General features: G+C 43.9%; 2 protein-coding genes across 4 annotated transcripts in view; one reads left to right on the top strand and one right to left on the bottom strand.

Moving 5' to 3' along the window:
- Nucleotides 1-15,429, top strand: part of LOC126874844 (MYG1 exonuclease) — a 212,020-nt gene that overhangs the window by 29,001 nt on the left and 167,590 nt on the right. The window lies entirely within an intron of this gene.
- The window catches only part of LOC126874834 (uncharacterized), a 318,734-nt gene that overhangs the window by 256,469 nt on the left and 46,836 nt on the right, over nucleotides 1-15,429 (bottom strand). For 2 of the 3 annotated variants that reach the window (XM_050637322.1, XM_050637321.1), the window contains one exon: nucleotides 5,605-5,699. The exons of the other annotated variant lie outside the window; for it this stretch is intronic. The gene's annotated coding sequence lies outside the window, so the exon portion shown is untranslated. The remainder of the gene's footprint in view (nucleotides 1-5,604; nucleotides 5,700-15,429) is intronic. 3 annotated transcript variants of the gene reach the window in all.

Here is a 15,429-nt window from a genome sequence, read left to right as displayed (position 1 = left end):
AACTCGAGCTCGCTGTACGTTTTAGTTCCGTGGACAGAGAAAAATCGAGGGCCGTTCGAGAAAAATAGTATCGTCGTTCGATGTGGTTGCACCGAGTGTTTCCAGGAAAATGCAAATTTGAGTCGTAAGAAATAAGATTCGTCTTACCGTGTCTTCCCTTGTTCAATTTCAGTGATAAGTCTCGAGGAGAAAACTGACCTTTCCCGTACCTCTCAGGCTCTTCGACAGTTTTCCACGATCTCTATTATATCGCATACTGAATCGAATATCCAAAGTTCCTATTGTATCTGCGTTTTCTACAGTCTACTCAAAAAATAAACGGAACAGCTAAAAACGTCAGTTTGATCGTTACTTAAGGCCATCGTTAAAACGCAGGCCTGGTGCTATCGAAGCAATTCAAAGTCGAAAATCTGATACTACCGTCGTCCGTATCGCTTCCTAGCTATTATTCAAATCTCTCGCTGCAACTTTTAATGACTGTAGAAAATTACTGGATCGTTCGACAGCGCCCAGTGGTGGTCAGATGGGCGCGAGAACCCAACGCCAGCTGGTGCACACCGTGAAAAAGAGTAAGCCCCGTTAATAGGATTACACCATGTCCAGCGACAGATTTCCACTAGATATTCAACTGGCCGGCAGCTTCAATATTTGACAATTCGAATTAACGTTCCTACGATTCCCTGCTATCGATTCGGGTCTCGCGAACTCCGTGTTTTATATAATCCACATAGTCGTTGCTGAAAATCCATCGAACATTTGTCATAAACCGCTACACCGAAGCTTTTCCACGATCAATCTCTGCCGTGTCGCGCGTTGTCTAACGGCTGTATCGTTATAGTCGTTATAGTCGTTACAGTCGTATATTAGAAGACGTAAGACGTACGAGGATGGTCTGGTGATGGTCGGATACCAAACGAAACAAAGCGACGAGACTGCGGATATTTATGCAAATCCATGTTTTTACGAATAGAATTTATAAACTGGCACCTGGATGGAAAATACCACAGTACGGATATTTTATACGTCTTTTTGCATTATAAGCGTGCACTCAACGAATACAAAAATATTTTCATCTTCAAATTCCTCCATAAATGTATAACAATCTACGATCTAGCGATGAAAATGTGTAGTTGGGATTGTTCAGAAGCCACATAAAACTTTCCTACGATAAACGTTCAAATGCAATTTCAATCAATAATAAAAGTTCCATTTTATCTTATCTTCGCAATTCTATAAGAGTAGCTGATCCTATGACGCTATAACCAATCAAACTCGCATTCCTTCCGGTAGCCAGCTTCTTATCTCTGCACACAGTATCCAGGTTATCCGTGTTTGTATCGTGCACCGTCGGAAGGAGTCATAGATCTTCACGGCCTCCCCCGAGAGATTCGCCCTCTTACGTGGCCTTTTCTTCGCCGTAAATCTCACGGTTCGCTTTCAGTCTGGATTGCCTCGCCGGACGCGGAACCACCGTCGTCTAATTAGCTTTCTGTCCAATTAAGGCCACCCTAAACGATCCTGGCAAGGCAAGGAAATCAGGCTGACACCTTGGCACATCGTGTAATAGCGTTTCTTCGTTTGCAACCGTCGATCGACGAAAATATGATATTTTTGCAAAGATTTCGTTACGTGAAAGTTTCGCCTTAGAATCCGTCGAACGCATAGCGTTTCCTTGTTCGACTGCAGCATCTTTTCCAATTTCGATCTTCTAGGGAAGGTGATCGTTGCACGAGAAATAGCTATCCCACGTCTTTGACCTATTATTCGGCGGTAAAATCTGCAGACGTTAATCTAATTATTCGATCGGAGCTATAAATCCGATTCTTCTTTTATTTCTTTCGATTCGAATGTAGCGCGAGCTCGCTTTAATAGATAAAACTTCGAAAATTCACGTTTAAAATTTAATTCGCCGACAGGCTTAGAGGAATAGGTCGGATTTATCGCCGCTGAATAAAATATGAACCGTTTCAGAATATCATACATCGTGAATAATTTCGCGATTTTCTTACGTACATGCAGAGCCGATCGTCAGAATCAATTTATCATGCCTATTTCTATAGAGAATAAAAGTGTGTTCCGAGAAACGACTGCCACTATTTCTCAAAATCTACGCTCTAATCCTTTTCTGACTTCCTACTTTCAAATTCCCGGTATCGTTATAATTATCAAAATATTTAATCATTTCACTCTGCTTATCCTTTCGCTGAATCTTCGCGTTACTTTGCAGTCATCTTTTGAAAGCGGCTTATCTTCTACATCAGTATTCATCCTTTGATCATCTACTGAACCTGAAGATAACCTTCGCTTCCTCGGCAAGTAAAATCTAGGTTCAAAATAGTGAGAAATCTTGATTCAGACTACCTAACTTGCATGCAAAATTTCGCGTACCAGGTTATCTTAACCCGATTGAACTCCTACCCTTCAGCGACCCCAAAAGGTCCATATACTACCAAAAAGCGCTATTCATGCCTTGTCTTTATCTTCATTTTTTCACACAGAATCACGTGCTTCCTTTTCACGCTGTGATTACCAAGTCACCCTATATAACAACAGTTTCCTCAGCTACGATTAAGAATAATTCGATCGGCCGATATTTCCATCGCTGCACTCTCACGACCGGCAGAAAGTCAAAACAAACCTGGTCTGACCATTAATTCGCCAAAAAAGGATCCACTGTTCCCTAAACAGCTCGAGTCCTGACCGAATAAACACCGGTGAACCGTACATTGTCGACAAAAGTAGAAAAATAAGCTGAAAATTCGGACAAGCTGCAGAACATGTTACCATTGTTCAACCACGATGCACACACGATCGCTAGACTACGTGTTCTAGCTGATGGGTGAAAAGAGGGTAGGCTATCATACTCTGTCTGGCTGGCACGTAAAACAAAATGAAAAATCGAATCTCGATTAGACCGATCCTGCTGGCAGGCTGCATCGCCTCTACCGCGCCACTTCACTCATCGTTCACATTTCCTCCCCTGAATCCTTCTTATTCGCGGCATTATCATAATGCCATCGGCCGCTACGTGACAGGAAAGACGTATTATCGTGGCTCGTTCTGCTTTCCCGATCCTTCTCACGAGCTTATCGTCCCTTTGCCTTAAAACGAATGCGAATTAGCCGTGCTACTTCGTTATTCCCTCGACAACGGTCACTTTCAGGCATTGGATCGCGTTATATCGAGAATAAAATTGGGAAAATTTGATCCGCGTAGTTGGAGTACGATAGTTTAACGTTATCGACACGCAAGGTAATCGTGTCTGTAAAATAATGAAGTGATTCGTTCGGATGGAAGCATCGAACGAGAGCAATTGAAAATTCGACGGAAAGGCGATAGCGGAAAATAAAACGATATTATTTGCGGACGGTGACGTAATAGCGTGGAGTCTGAAAAAGTTGTACCACCCATTGTATACGCGAGAAGTATCGTTTATACACAACTGAGGGACCCTTCGAGCAAGTGTAGGTAGTTGTCGAAAACTTTGTTCGAAACGTTAGCGCACGCAAACGCTCCCTTTGCGTACTACGTTTGCTGCCAGATGAACTGCTACAACTTGGAAAACCTGTCCCACTCGGTGTTTCCATTTTCAAGCCCCGAATCCTTGAAATATATGCTTTCGTAAAACAGGATTAAAAGAGACCAAGACAGTCAGGATTACCTAGAAAGAGTTGCAAAAACGAGACACCTTTAATTCTTAACCGATTCTGTAAAGGGAAATAAAGAAGCCAAAATTCTTCGTAACGCTGAAAATATCAATTTGTCGACTAACATTCGTTATTAAAACCTCCTTTATGCGCTACTTACCAACTACTATCCCTCGATAAATTTCCAAACCTAACTGTTACCTCGCAATAAACTTCGGAACCTAACCACTACCACCAACCCGCAAACTTCATAAGCTTTTCCTAACCACCCAGTACATATTAGCCACGTTACATTAAACCAAGACGAATAGCAGCGAGTGGTGGCAGGCTTACATCGGTAGTTGCAAGAATTTTCAAAGAGTTTCCTCTCGGTAACGTCTAAACGCGTTGAATTCCTGTCGGCAGCTCCCGCAGGAACGAGAAAGGAAGCCGATGGTTGGCAGAACGCCAGACGACACCTCCAACTTCTTTCTTTCGCTTGTACTCAACACACACGTACACGCGCGCCAGCCTGATACCAACAATGGACGGTTTCTCTCCATCCGACAGAGGGCAAGTAATAATCCTAACTCGCGGGTTAGCCAGGCTTAATTAGAACAGGGGTTAGTGGCTGGCTGGTTATAGTCGCGGCTCCACTATTCGATACTGGCCACCTCGCTTCATTTTCCAGCCTTCCGACAGTGGAAGAAGCGGCTGTCTCGGTAACGAACGACCAGCCTGCAACTGATAACTCGCGAAGCGTTATTGCGCCAAACTTAGCGTTCTAATATATAACGTTCCTGGATGATGGACGTGGTTTAAGGCGTACATTTCGTAGGACGTAATGGGCGAGGCAAAATTCGCTTGGCGAGACAGTATACATGCAGCTACGTTTTCGCTCGAACGTCTTAGGACACCTGTTCTCTTTACGATACGAGGTTCGAACGAAACGTCGATGCAAGTACGCGATAATTCACGTAAAAATACCAGAACGTTGTCCAATCTTCGGATGTGACTGAAATCCAACTTCTCCGACGATAGCGTGGATAAAGTGCGGAAGCTTTGTTCGATATTTTAAAGAAATTCAATTTTGATGATCACGAGTCTTCAGCCCCGGTGTCCAAGAAACAAAGCGCTCGAGAAAAAGGAGCAGAAAGTCGAAGGGGAAGAAGGAAGAGGATAAGATCCAAACAACGGAACCGGGACAAAACTGCGAGACAGCACGGATGAAGAAGCAGCTTGACCAGAAAGGAACAGTCGGAACCAAGATAGACGTCTTGGAAAGACTTGGGGGGAAAAAGGAGATTGGAGAAAACTGGTGTCGTCTATTGAACGAATGCAAAAGAAAGTGGATCCTGGCTTGGTAGAGTGAACGATTCTCCTGCAATTGGGTAACAATGGCGCGAGAGTGTAGCCGAGTCGATCAATCGGTCTTTTTGCGACTCGTCGAAACGCGCAGCGATCGGATGGCGTCCGATAAAACGACCTGACACGCTCTCGAGGTCCGCGGCAAAAATGACCAGACACAAAGGAGGATCCTTTGTACGCCTAGCGCAGACACGGACGACGAATCCGACAAGGGGAGACAGCCGACACAAAGCGTGTTCTTTCGCGCTGGTAATAACTGCGCGCTCGCAAATTTCCACGATGCAACCCCTGCTGTGTGTTACATGACCTGCTTTCCCATGTTTTTATAACATTTCCGCGGGGGTCAGTATGTTGCACGAGTTTCGCGACAATTCGATGGCAGGATTGGATTAGCTTTTTGGAATTTTGGAATTCAAATTCGGGGAAACTTGATACGTTCGGTGATGGCAAAGCTACTGTAGTTTGGATAAAGCGTAGCTTGAGCTTAGATGATGATTTTCTTAAAGGTTTCTATAGTAAGAATATAAGTTTTCATGAAATATAAGAACTTTTATTCGTATCAGCATTGGAATCTTCCTGGAAACTAGGTGTAAAGAGAAAATTCACTTACCCGTTTCGAAACGTTGCTCTCGGTGCAACTTCAGCAATTATGACAGACAGCTGCAATACGCAAGGAGCCATAACACACCATGCTATCCTTTATTTCTGAAACAGAAGAAATCGAAGACTCCGTTACAATTGAATCCAGTGTTACAAGCCTCTGCTACAAAACTTCCCATCTTCCTTTAATAAACGAAGAACCTACTCAACCTATTTTTAACTCCGATCTCTCGCACAGAACATCTACTATCTTACGCTCAGGATCTTCGAGCAACGTCTACTATCGGATTGACCTATCAATTGCCACGATAGGCTATTCTCTCCTCCAACGACACCACAAGCCTAACCTAAATATTACCGAATCACCGGTCTTTCTCCGAACGATTGATAGACCTAAATGAAAATCAAGGAGAAGTTGGTTTTCCATTCGGACGAACCAAATGAAACGACGACGGTGAAAGATAATAGGTCTGCCATTTCGGAATAACAAGATTTCTACAATTTTTCAGTGTATTCTTCTTATACGAAGTTTCAAGGACCATCGGATGCTAACGATGTCACGGTCCTGGCTTAGACAGCAACTAGAATTCCGCAGAACGTTCGCACATCTGGAAAAGACGAAGACAGCGAGTCAGCATCAAAGGAGACACGTCGGTTGGAAACGGCTCGCGGGTAGTAGAAACAAAAGGCGTTAAGAGGGAACAGGATGGAACAGAAAGCTCCGCCTAGTTTTTAAAGGGGTTAAGCGGGCCACGGTCCGACTACGGTGTCGCAGTTGAACGAACCTCGCCACTTTGGCGGGTCAGCTGATCCGCTTTGCGGTTTTACGGCTTCGAGACTACGCGATAACAATAAAGTGAACTCGCTCTTTGTCGCTCGCCAACCTATGAAATAACACGATGAAAATAAATAAGTGCAGATCTCGAGCCACTGACGAACTAGAAAAGTGTACTGTGTATTTTCGCAAACGACGAGTGTTTCTTCGTGTTTAATTTCGAGTAATGGCGCAATACTTTTAACGTACATAAAGCGTATGTTTACGAGGCATTTGTGGTATTAAACAGAGGCACGTAAGCGGAGAAATTACTGGGATTCGCGGTTATCCATTCGACGGAAGTTACATATTTTTCAACGCAGACTAGCTGACCCGCTTTCGTTTCGTTCCGTTCCGTCCAGCTTTTCCTCCTTCCTCGCTTATCTTTCTCGTTTTCCCCTCTGTTGTTGTCCGCGGAATGCGCCTCGAATGCATGTTCCCAAGTTCGCGTGATTTTTCATCCCCCATTGCGACTATCGATTACTCTGCCTTTAGTTCCGCGCCTTTTTTTCGCTCGCTCGCCTGTTTGGCCGCGATTGGCTTTGAAAAATGGGTGAGTGGAAACTGGTAGAACATCGCATCTACCTAGAATCGCTTTCTTGGAAAAGCATTTGTCTACACTTTCTTGACGTATCATCCATTTATTGTCATCCTTTTCAACAACAATGAAATTCCAGATAACCAGGTACTTTGATAAAATACGTAACCTTTGAAAAGATTCGAAGCTTTCCGAGTGCATCGAAATTAAAAACACAGTCACTTTTTTAAGATATCGCTATCGATCTCCAGGCAGAGCACAGACTGTTTTCACGAAGCGAGCGACTCGAAATCGACGGTCAGAAATGCCGATCGAAAGTCTGATGGAACGTGCTGTTGTTTCTTTTTTTCTACGCCGATTCTTTACGCTCTCTTTTTCCCTTCTTCGAGTACTGCGATCTCCGTTTAAAAAAATAAACAAATATTATACTATAATCCTGAACGAACAGCTTGACAAAACGTCGCCTGATTTAAGCACGTGAAAAAATACAACAACTCATTCCAGGCGAAAAACAAAGCGCTTATCATATAAAAACACGTGATTTAGCTAACGCGCAGAAATCTCGACGATTCACAGACATAATCTCAAGAAAACAGGGTGACAGGGTTATCCTCGATGGACTAATGCCACACGCGTTCTACCTGTCCGTGTTGGCGAAAAAAAATTCGCTTAATTTCCTACTTGGCGGCGGAAAAAAGCAGCGCGTAGCGCGTACAAGGGTGGAAAAGGCGAAAGGAATGCCGCGACGGCAGAAATGGACGAGCGAGATGAGCCGAGCTACCAGCTACAGGTACTAATTGCTTTAACGAGCAGTGGGTGCGGCCGCTTCTATAAAATTTTCTCTGTGACGTTCCAAGGCGCCAGGCCAGCTGCAAGCCCGACCCATCCTGGCCGCGAGTAAAAGATGGCCAGGCGGGATGAAAAAGAGGCATGTGAGGGACGAGAGTGGTATGGGATGGTTGAAAGACTGCAAAGATAAGGAAGACCGTGAAGGCTATGGTGAAAATAGGATTGTTCGAACAGATGTAAGCACTGGAGGGTTAAAGATTGATTTCTGCCGATGAATCTGTCGTTCGGGGTTCCACGAGTCTGGTCGTAACAAAGATAAGAGCCACGTGTCTATAATGTTGTAGACAATTCAAAAATTTCGCGTTTTACAGCCTTCAGAGGATTTATCGCACGGGTCAGGGGCACTGATCGTTTAGGCAAATCAGACATTTTATGGTTTATTAGGATATTCGAGAGTTCTGATTATCCTGGCTTCGAATACGAGCAGGTTCAGCCGTATTCATTTTTGTTAAAATATTTCTTTTCTCTCTTTCGTTTAATTAATAAAATATCTTAATCGTCGACAGTGACAATGCTCGCTCGAAACGTCTAATTCGAAACTCCACAAACGCCAGATTGCCAATTCGTCTACGACTTTAACAAGCCCTATCATCTCACAGCAGACTTTACCACAGCAGACCGATTCCAAAGTATCCAATCGCAACGTGGTCATCCTTGACGCGGAAACGAATTTTCCACGCTTCCAGTCCTTTTTCCATCGATGCCTTTCAACCTTCAGTCAAGCAGAATTAACCTGGGTCAACGTAGCAGCTGCATTAAATCCCTGAGCTTGGCAACACGGTCGTCGACGCTCAGAGTGCATTACTATTAGCAAGCTCAGGCAAGGAGGAAGAGAGTGACGCCTAATGGTCATACAAGCTCGGTCTCTGGACTTCTCTGTCGAATTTCCAGCTCTTCTATCAGCGTTGCTCTGCTCCTTTTTTCGAACTAGCCTGCTTCGCTCGCGCTTGCCTTTCCAACCCCGTTTCCATCTCTTCCCGTTCTTTCGTCTTCGCGCTATCGTCATTTTCTCCCTCCGACTGTTTTTCTTCTCCTCTCCCTCGAAACCCCGTTTTTATCCAGGCCACATTTCATACTCGCCAATTTTTTATTCCTCGCCACCTGTTATTTCTCTCTTCCTCTCCCTTCCTCTTTGTTCAGTTTCGTTATTCTTCGCCATGCTATTTTTGTTGCCCCGCGTTTTTACCACCGATGTTTAGTCTCCCATGTTCGCCCCTGTGTTCCGTCTGTTTTTACGAACGTACGCCGCGTTCCTTTTTCGAATTCCTGCTTCGTGCACTGTTCAGTGACATTTTATCCGTTGGGAAAAGCACAAAGCTTTTAATTTATCGAAATCATTCGGCCGGTAGGATTTGCTGACTTCGTTTCACGTGGTTTGACTTTTAGGCAAAGTGTTTGACAGATTGCAAGGTATACGTAGAAAATGGTGTTTGCGAGAATATCTCTTTCTGCTTTCCAATCTATGAAAACGGTCAATGTGGCTTCTGAACCGCTCAATTAGCTGCGATTTGTACGATAAAGTTATTTAATTAAATTCTCATCCTCGGCTTTCTTTAAAAGGAACGTATTTCGCGATCAACCGCTCGGAAACCAGGCAGCAGCACGGTTGTGAATTATTTAAACAGAGATAAATCCCCGTTGGTCGTTCGCTTGTCATCTTCACAAAAGAGCTCACGCACACGCTTGCTCGCGGAACTGAAAGCGACTCACTCCCAAGAAGAATTCCTCGTTTTGTCTTCTGTTTCTCATTTCCCTCCTTTCTACGCCCCTAACTCTCCCTTTCTTCTTATATAAGCCGATCCCAGCCAGCGGATATACGAACACCATAAAGCAGATCACAATGGCGTCCCTATCACCATCACGTGGTGTAATAACGAATCATGATGGCAGTAGCGTTTCAATCAGCTGATTTGGCACGCGTGCCTCTCTCCTATCTTCGTTACGATCGGAGCAGCCTCTGTGAATTATTGGACGATGCTGCAACAACCGGCTCGACAATTTCTAGGAATTTCTCTCACCGAGAGAAACACGAAACTCGAAGATTCGTGCTTCGTTTCGGGTAACTTTAATTTTTGCCAAAAATTGTAATTAGGTTAGACGTGCGTTATTGGTATTATTTTATCGAAATTTCTCTTGGTATAAATTTTCAGGAATTGTTCAGGAATTAAAAATATCCGAGATAGGATCAAAATGTCTCGATCGAAAGAAACTTTTCGAATTAGGGAACCTTCCAGATCGAAGATATCGAAAAGAAGCGATAAAATTCCAGAGATGGAGAAATCTAACAATTCTCATGAATATTTCAAGTAATACCCAAGAATTATTTCATAAAGATTTTTCAAGATGGAATCCGAATAGCTCGTTCCAAAGGAATTCTTCGCGCGTCAGAAACCGAAGATTTCAAAGAGAAATCGTACAATCGTAGAAACCGAAAAATCTAAAAATCCTTATAAATATTCGAACCAGCCGTCGCGAATTGTTCCACCAAACCTTTCCAAGATAAATTCAAGATATCTCGTTCCAAAGAAATTTTTCAAACGAAAGAACCTTACAGATCAAAGATTTGAAAGAAAAATCATCGGAACGAGGAAAGAACAATGTGAAAAAAGCGAAGGAACGAGCCGCTCGTTGAACAAGACCGAATGGAGAACCGGCAAGTGTATCCATCATGGCACATCGATAATATTGTGGCAGTTGCTTGTTATTGGGGCCAACGTCGGGTTTCAATCGGCTGATTCGCGCTACCCACGCCATCGTCTGTTATCGATTTCGACACAAACACCGCGCAGATACGTTAACGGTCTCGTTTCTGCTAATGGACGCGCAGCACGTGTTTCGTCTGCGCTCATTATCATCCGAAACGCGCCGCGCAATAACCCCAGCACTCGTTAGTAAGGTCAGAGCGCATTAATTGGCAGACCTGAGATCCCAGGAAATGACGTAGAAGATTCTGATTGAGAACCATGTTTCACCTTGGACCTGGTACGATCGCTGCTGAAGATTTCATCGAAATAATGAAATATTCAACGATGTCGCGAGTATTGAGAAGTGAAATTTCTATAAATTTCTACGAATCGGTAAATCTGTAAATTTCAAAGAAATTGATCATTTTGCCTGCCCGGAAGAGTTCTACCGTAAACTTGTTCCAATTTCCAAGAGAGTTGCATTAAAAATGTTTGGTTCGTTAGTGGAAAGTGTGGCACTCTGTGAGTCGGAAATTTGGAGGTGGCAAAGGGATGAAAGGGTAGACCGAATCGATGGAAAGTATACGAAGCGAATCTTGGGCCTGCACAGAGGCAGGTCGCATTTTGTCGTAACGGAGATTGAATCGACGATATGCGAAGAAAAACGCCCAAAACACGTCTGCAAACATCTTAAAACAGGGGTTATGTGACAATCGAGTTTGCCCGACGAAGAAAAGGACAAGACTGGAAGAAGCAGGGGGTGGTCTCTAGTTAGAGTGACTATTTACGCCATTAGCCGTCTAACCACAGCGAAGGGGGACCAGAAACGGTGGCTTTGTGTTATTCAGTCGGGTACCGAGCCACGTTCAGCTTAAATGGCCTCTTCCGCTCTTTCTCCATCCCCCTGGCTTGATAGAGGCCTTTTAAAAGCCACGGGGGTGAGAAAGAGGCCTGGCTGCGCGCTGCACAAGCTCTGCTCGCGTGCACGTGCAACCAAACTCCCCATACTTCAGATAAAGCGTGCGCTCAACGATCGCGACCGAGTAATAAATAATGCGATCAGAATGTTCGGCTGTTGTTCTTCTGTTTGACTAGAATAGGGTGACTTTGGGGGGCACGTTGCGGGGGGTTGGACGAGTGTTTCGGTCAGAATTGAGGTTAAAGGGAATACGTCTGCGGCCAACGTGTTTGCTGATCGTGGGATTAAGCTCCTGCAGGCGTTTAAGCGGAAGGGTTGTCGCTTCGCTTCCTGTTTTGCTTCCGACTTTCATCGAGATGGAAATAAAGGGGCGTTTTAAGAAGTTGCATCAACCTGTAACCGTCTCTGATCCGTATAGAAACTTTCACGATTACTATATTTATACCTTTTACGATATTTTTAACGTATAAAACAATTCTCTAGCAAAGTTCTAGTAAGCGTATAAATTTTTGCATAAATATCCGGTGTCCAATAATTACGTAACCGTTAAAATACTACTCCCATCGATCGAGCGCATGGAAGAGGAAACAATCGGAGGAACAACGAGCTCCCAGTGGGCCAGAACTTGAGAAAACGGTTTCATCGGTGACTCGAAAAATAATATATCGATGCCACCTCCGCGGTGGTGACAGCCACATACGAGGTTCAGTCTCGCGAGAGTTACCTGGGCAAACGTCGACGATGTTTTCGCGATCGGTCGAACGTGGCTTCAGACTCTACGCCCGAGTTTCCACGCAACATTCGGAAGAAACTTACGGACAGCGGAACATCGATATCGACGGGGAACTGTTAAGTTTCACTGAAGGGAAACAGTGAAAAGCTACGCTACACCCGGGGACCGAAGATTCACTTTATGGCCTCTCGGTGCAATTTGAATCCAGGCAAGAACGTTTGAACGAAGCGATTTCGCGGCGTACAGACGAGCTGACAGCTGAGCAAATGGCTGTTACAGTTATAGCTGGACAGGAATATATGAATTCCTGAGGGACAGCCGTTTATGGTGTTCCTTCTTTGAAGAATGGCCGGACGTCTCTGAAGTTACCAGCCTGGTTGCCGCCCGCTAAGGGGCGGGTCTGAATGTTTGGGGGGCTGCAAATGGACGTCTAATTAGGTATGGAATTGGATTTTTGGGTTCAAACGATGCTTCGCTTTGGTAGGAACGCGTTTAATGAAAATGTGATATAATTAGAATTCATATACTATCGACAAAGCTCGAGGCGCGGATCGTACTTTAAACGATGTTTATGCAAATTCATATTTTGTTAGAAATAGTTGACTGGACGCGGTAATTATTAAATTATTTCTCAGATATAATATAAATACTAACAAGTATCAGATACTCGACGAGAAACCTATTTCATTAAAAGAATAACGTGATCCGAGTAGTAATTATAAACGAGCTGCGACCTCTATCATCTTTAAATCCCTTTAAATATTTCAAACCCCATCAACGTATATATTAAAAAGACCAAAAGATAGTTTAATTACACGCGAGGCAAATCGTGGTTCAAATTTCCCTCCTCTCGATAAGAGACTGAAACAACCTTCCATTACCGGCAGAAATATAATCGAAACTACTTTCAATAACAAACTTGGAAAGGCGGTTCGTCGTAAGCTGGCATTAAAATCTGTTTTCCCGCCCCGTATCGCAGATCTTCGCATTTAAAAATCGCGTGCAGATCCAGGCCAGCGTGCAGCAGCGATTCCACGGCCCCTAACGATCCGTTATTACTTTGATAAAGTACATAAACATACCGCCAGAGGGCTGGTCGCAGCTTTTTTACTCCCACCATCGCCCTAGAATGAAACATAACCTCAAAAAACGCGAGTAATCGCATTTCTGCGCTGAATCGTCGTTCTTTTGATCGATAAATGCGTTTCTTTTGTTCCCGCGAAGCAACGAATATCGTCCAAATATGAAGAATTTTGCGAATTTTCACCTGCATCGATAAATGATTACGAGCTTCGTTTCTTTTTAAATATATATAAAATATTTCAGCGAATGACAAAAATGTCGTTTCTCGTTAACGATATTCAACGATTTTCGAAACGTTATTATAAATCAATCCACTTCATGGAGATTTTTACGCTTTCTAATGGACAGGTGGTAGCATTGGTCGGGCAGTTCGTCGATTATGGCCCCGTTATGACGTCTATTTTCCTCGTACCGTGCTGTCGGTTTCTACGAGGACGCTAATAAAAAAGTTTCGCTTGTTGAAAAAGTTTGACTCGCAAGAGATGTTCTGCGTGTTCATTTGGGATGTTCCGCGGATTGAATTCACTCTGAATACTTTGTTACAGCTTCCCTGAGAGCTGGCTTGTGATAGAAATAATTAGAGACTACATGTTCTTCGGGAAACGATGCTTATAAAAAACAAAGTCATCGAGCTTTACGCATAAAAAGGAGAAAAGGGTAAAGATACTAATTCTTCGAATCATCGAACCTCCGTACACCGAATAATAAAACCAAAAAATGCAATTTTTAATTGCAAAAACCTGGGACGAGTTGTTTTCCGTTTCCTGGAATTGCTGAACCCTTTGGCTTCTCCTGGGTCGATTCACAGTGGCGAATGGACGACGACAGAGACAGAAATATAATTGTTTGCAAACTAATCTGTCCCGGTGGCGAGTTAAACGGCACGCATACGTGCACACATGTGCAGACAAGCCAACACACCATACTGTGGCAACGGCGGGAGTGCCAACTACAGAATCGGGACAAGGGATCATGGGCCGGCAACTGAACACGCCATATCGCGGCGTGGATGAAGGCAGGCGCACAATTAAAATTTACTGTCGCATATCCACGTCTATCCGTTTCTAGCTTGCGCGCAATTGCGTTTCACTTCACATACGCAAGATCTTGGCCTCAAAAATTCGCTAGATTTCGTTATTGAGATAACCTGTGTAAACTTCAGGTATTCGGGTAAGTCGAAAAATGAACAAGACGTATATCTTTCTTTGATCGTGGTGCACATCGTCAAAGTTTTCTATGCTAAATATACAATTTATGCGAGTCACCGTACATAATAAAATAAGATCCATTAAAATGGCATTCTGCTTCTGTCATTCCAAAGACTATTCTTAAATTACGAACGTGTATGTACGTACATCTCAAGTCCAGATCACAACACTTTCACGGATGAGAAAGAAGCAAACAGATAGACCGAGCTCGCGGGCTAAATTAATTAAACCCGGTAGGCTGCACGAGCGTTTCAATTGACTGACGTCCAACTAATTTTCGATGAATTCCTCGTTGTTGCATGCGCGTTCCTCGGCTGATGTTAATAACGCCGCGCGTTTCCGAACATTCCCTGACTGCGTATAATGATAACCATTTCGTTCCACACGCACACATACACACGTACACACGCAATAGAGGGAGAGAGAAAGAGAGAGTGGTTCGAACAGTTGCGAACAATTTGAATAATGAAAGTTGATACGACTGAGTCTGCGAGCACCACGGCCAAATAAAAATGCCGTTTCGTCGAGCCTCGAGATTTCGAATTTACGAAATTACGCCGGTATGGCCAGTTTTGGCTGAGTTTCAATTTCAACCGGCGGCCACACGAAATAATTTCATTGCTGCTCCCGCTGGTTTTATTGCTCGGTGACATCCAGTTGGTAATACGCGGGGGCCATCTAGTAAAAGTGTGACTATTTGCTGCGGATAGGTTACATTTGGTGGAATGTCCGAGGTGATGGCTGTAGGATGATGGTAGGACACGACATTAGAGTAGGAATGCGTGTGTTTCAGGTTCAGAGACCGTTTGTTTGGGCAAAGGTAGCGGAAGCTTGCCCCGTCGAGCGGAAATGCTAGATAGAAGTTATCATCAGATATATAGAAGCTGCTGTTCGCTGTTCGCGGAAATCGACGAAGTCGTTAGTGAAATTGCGCTATAGCGTACGACAAATTTTGATAAAAATACCCACACAGACGAACGATCGATAATTTCAGAAATACCAATTCC

This window comes from Bombus huntii, chromosome 16 (genome assembly GCF_024542735.1).
Source record: "Bombus huntii isolate Logan2020A chromosome 16, iyBomHunt1.1, whole genome shotgun sequence".
Classification (NCBI taxonomy): Eukaryota; Metazoa; Arthropoda; class Insecta; order Hymenoptera; family Apidae; genus Bombus; species Bombus huntii.
The sequence above is the reverse complement of the archived record's forward strand: the minus strand, read 5'-3'. Positions and strand labels throughout refer to the sequence as shown.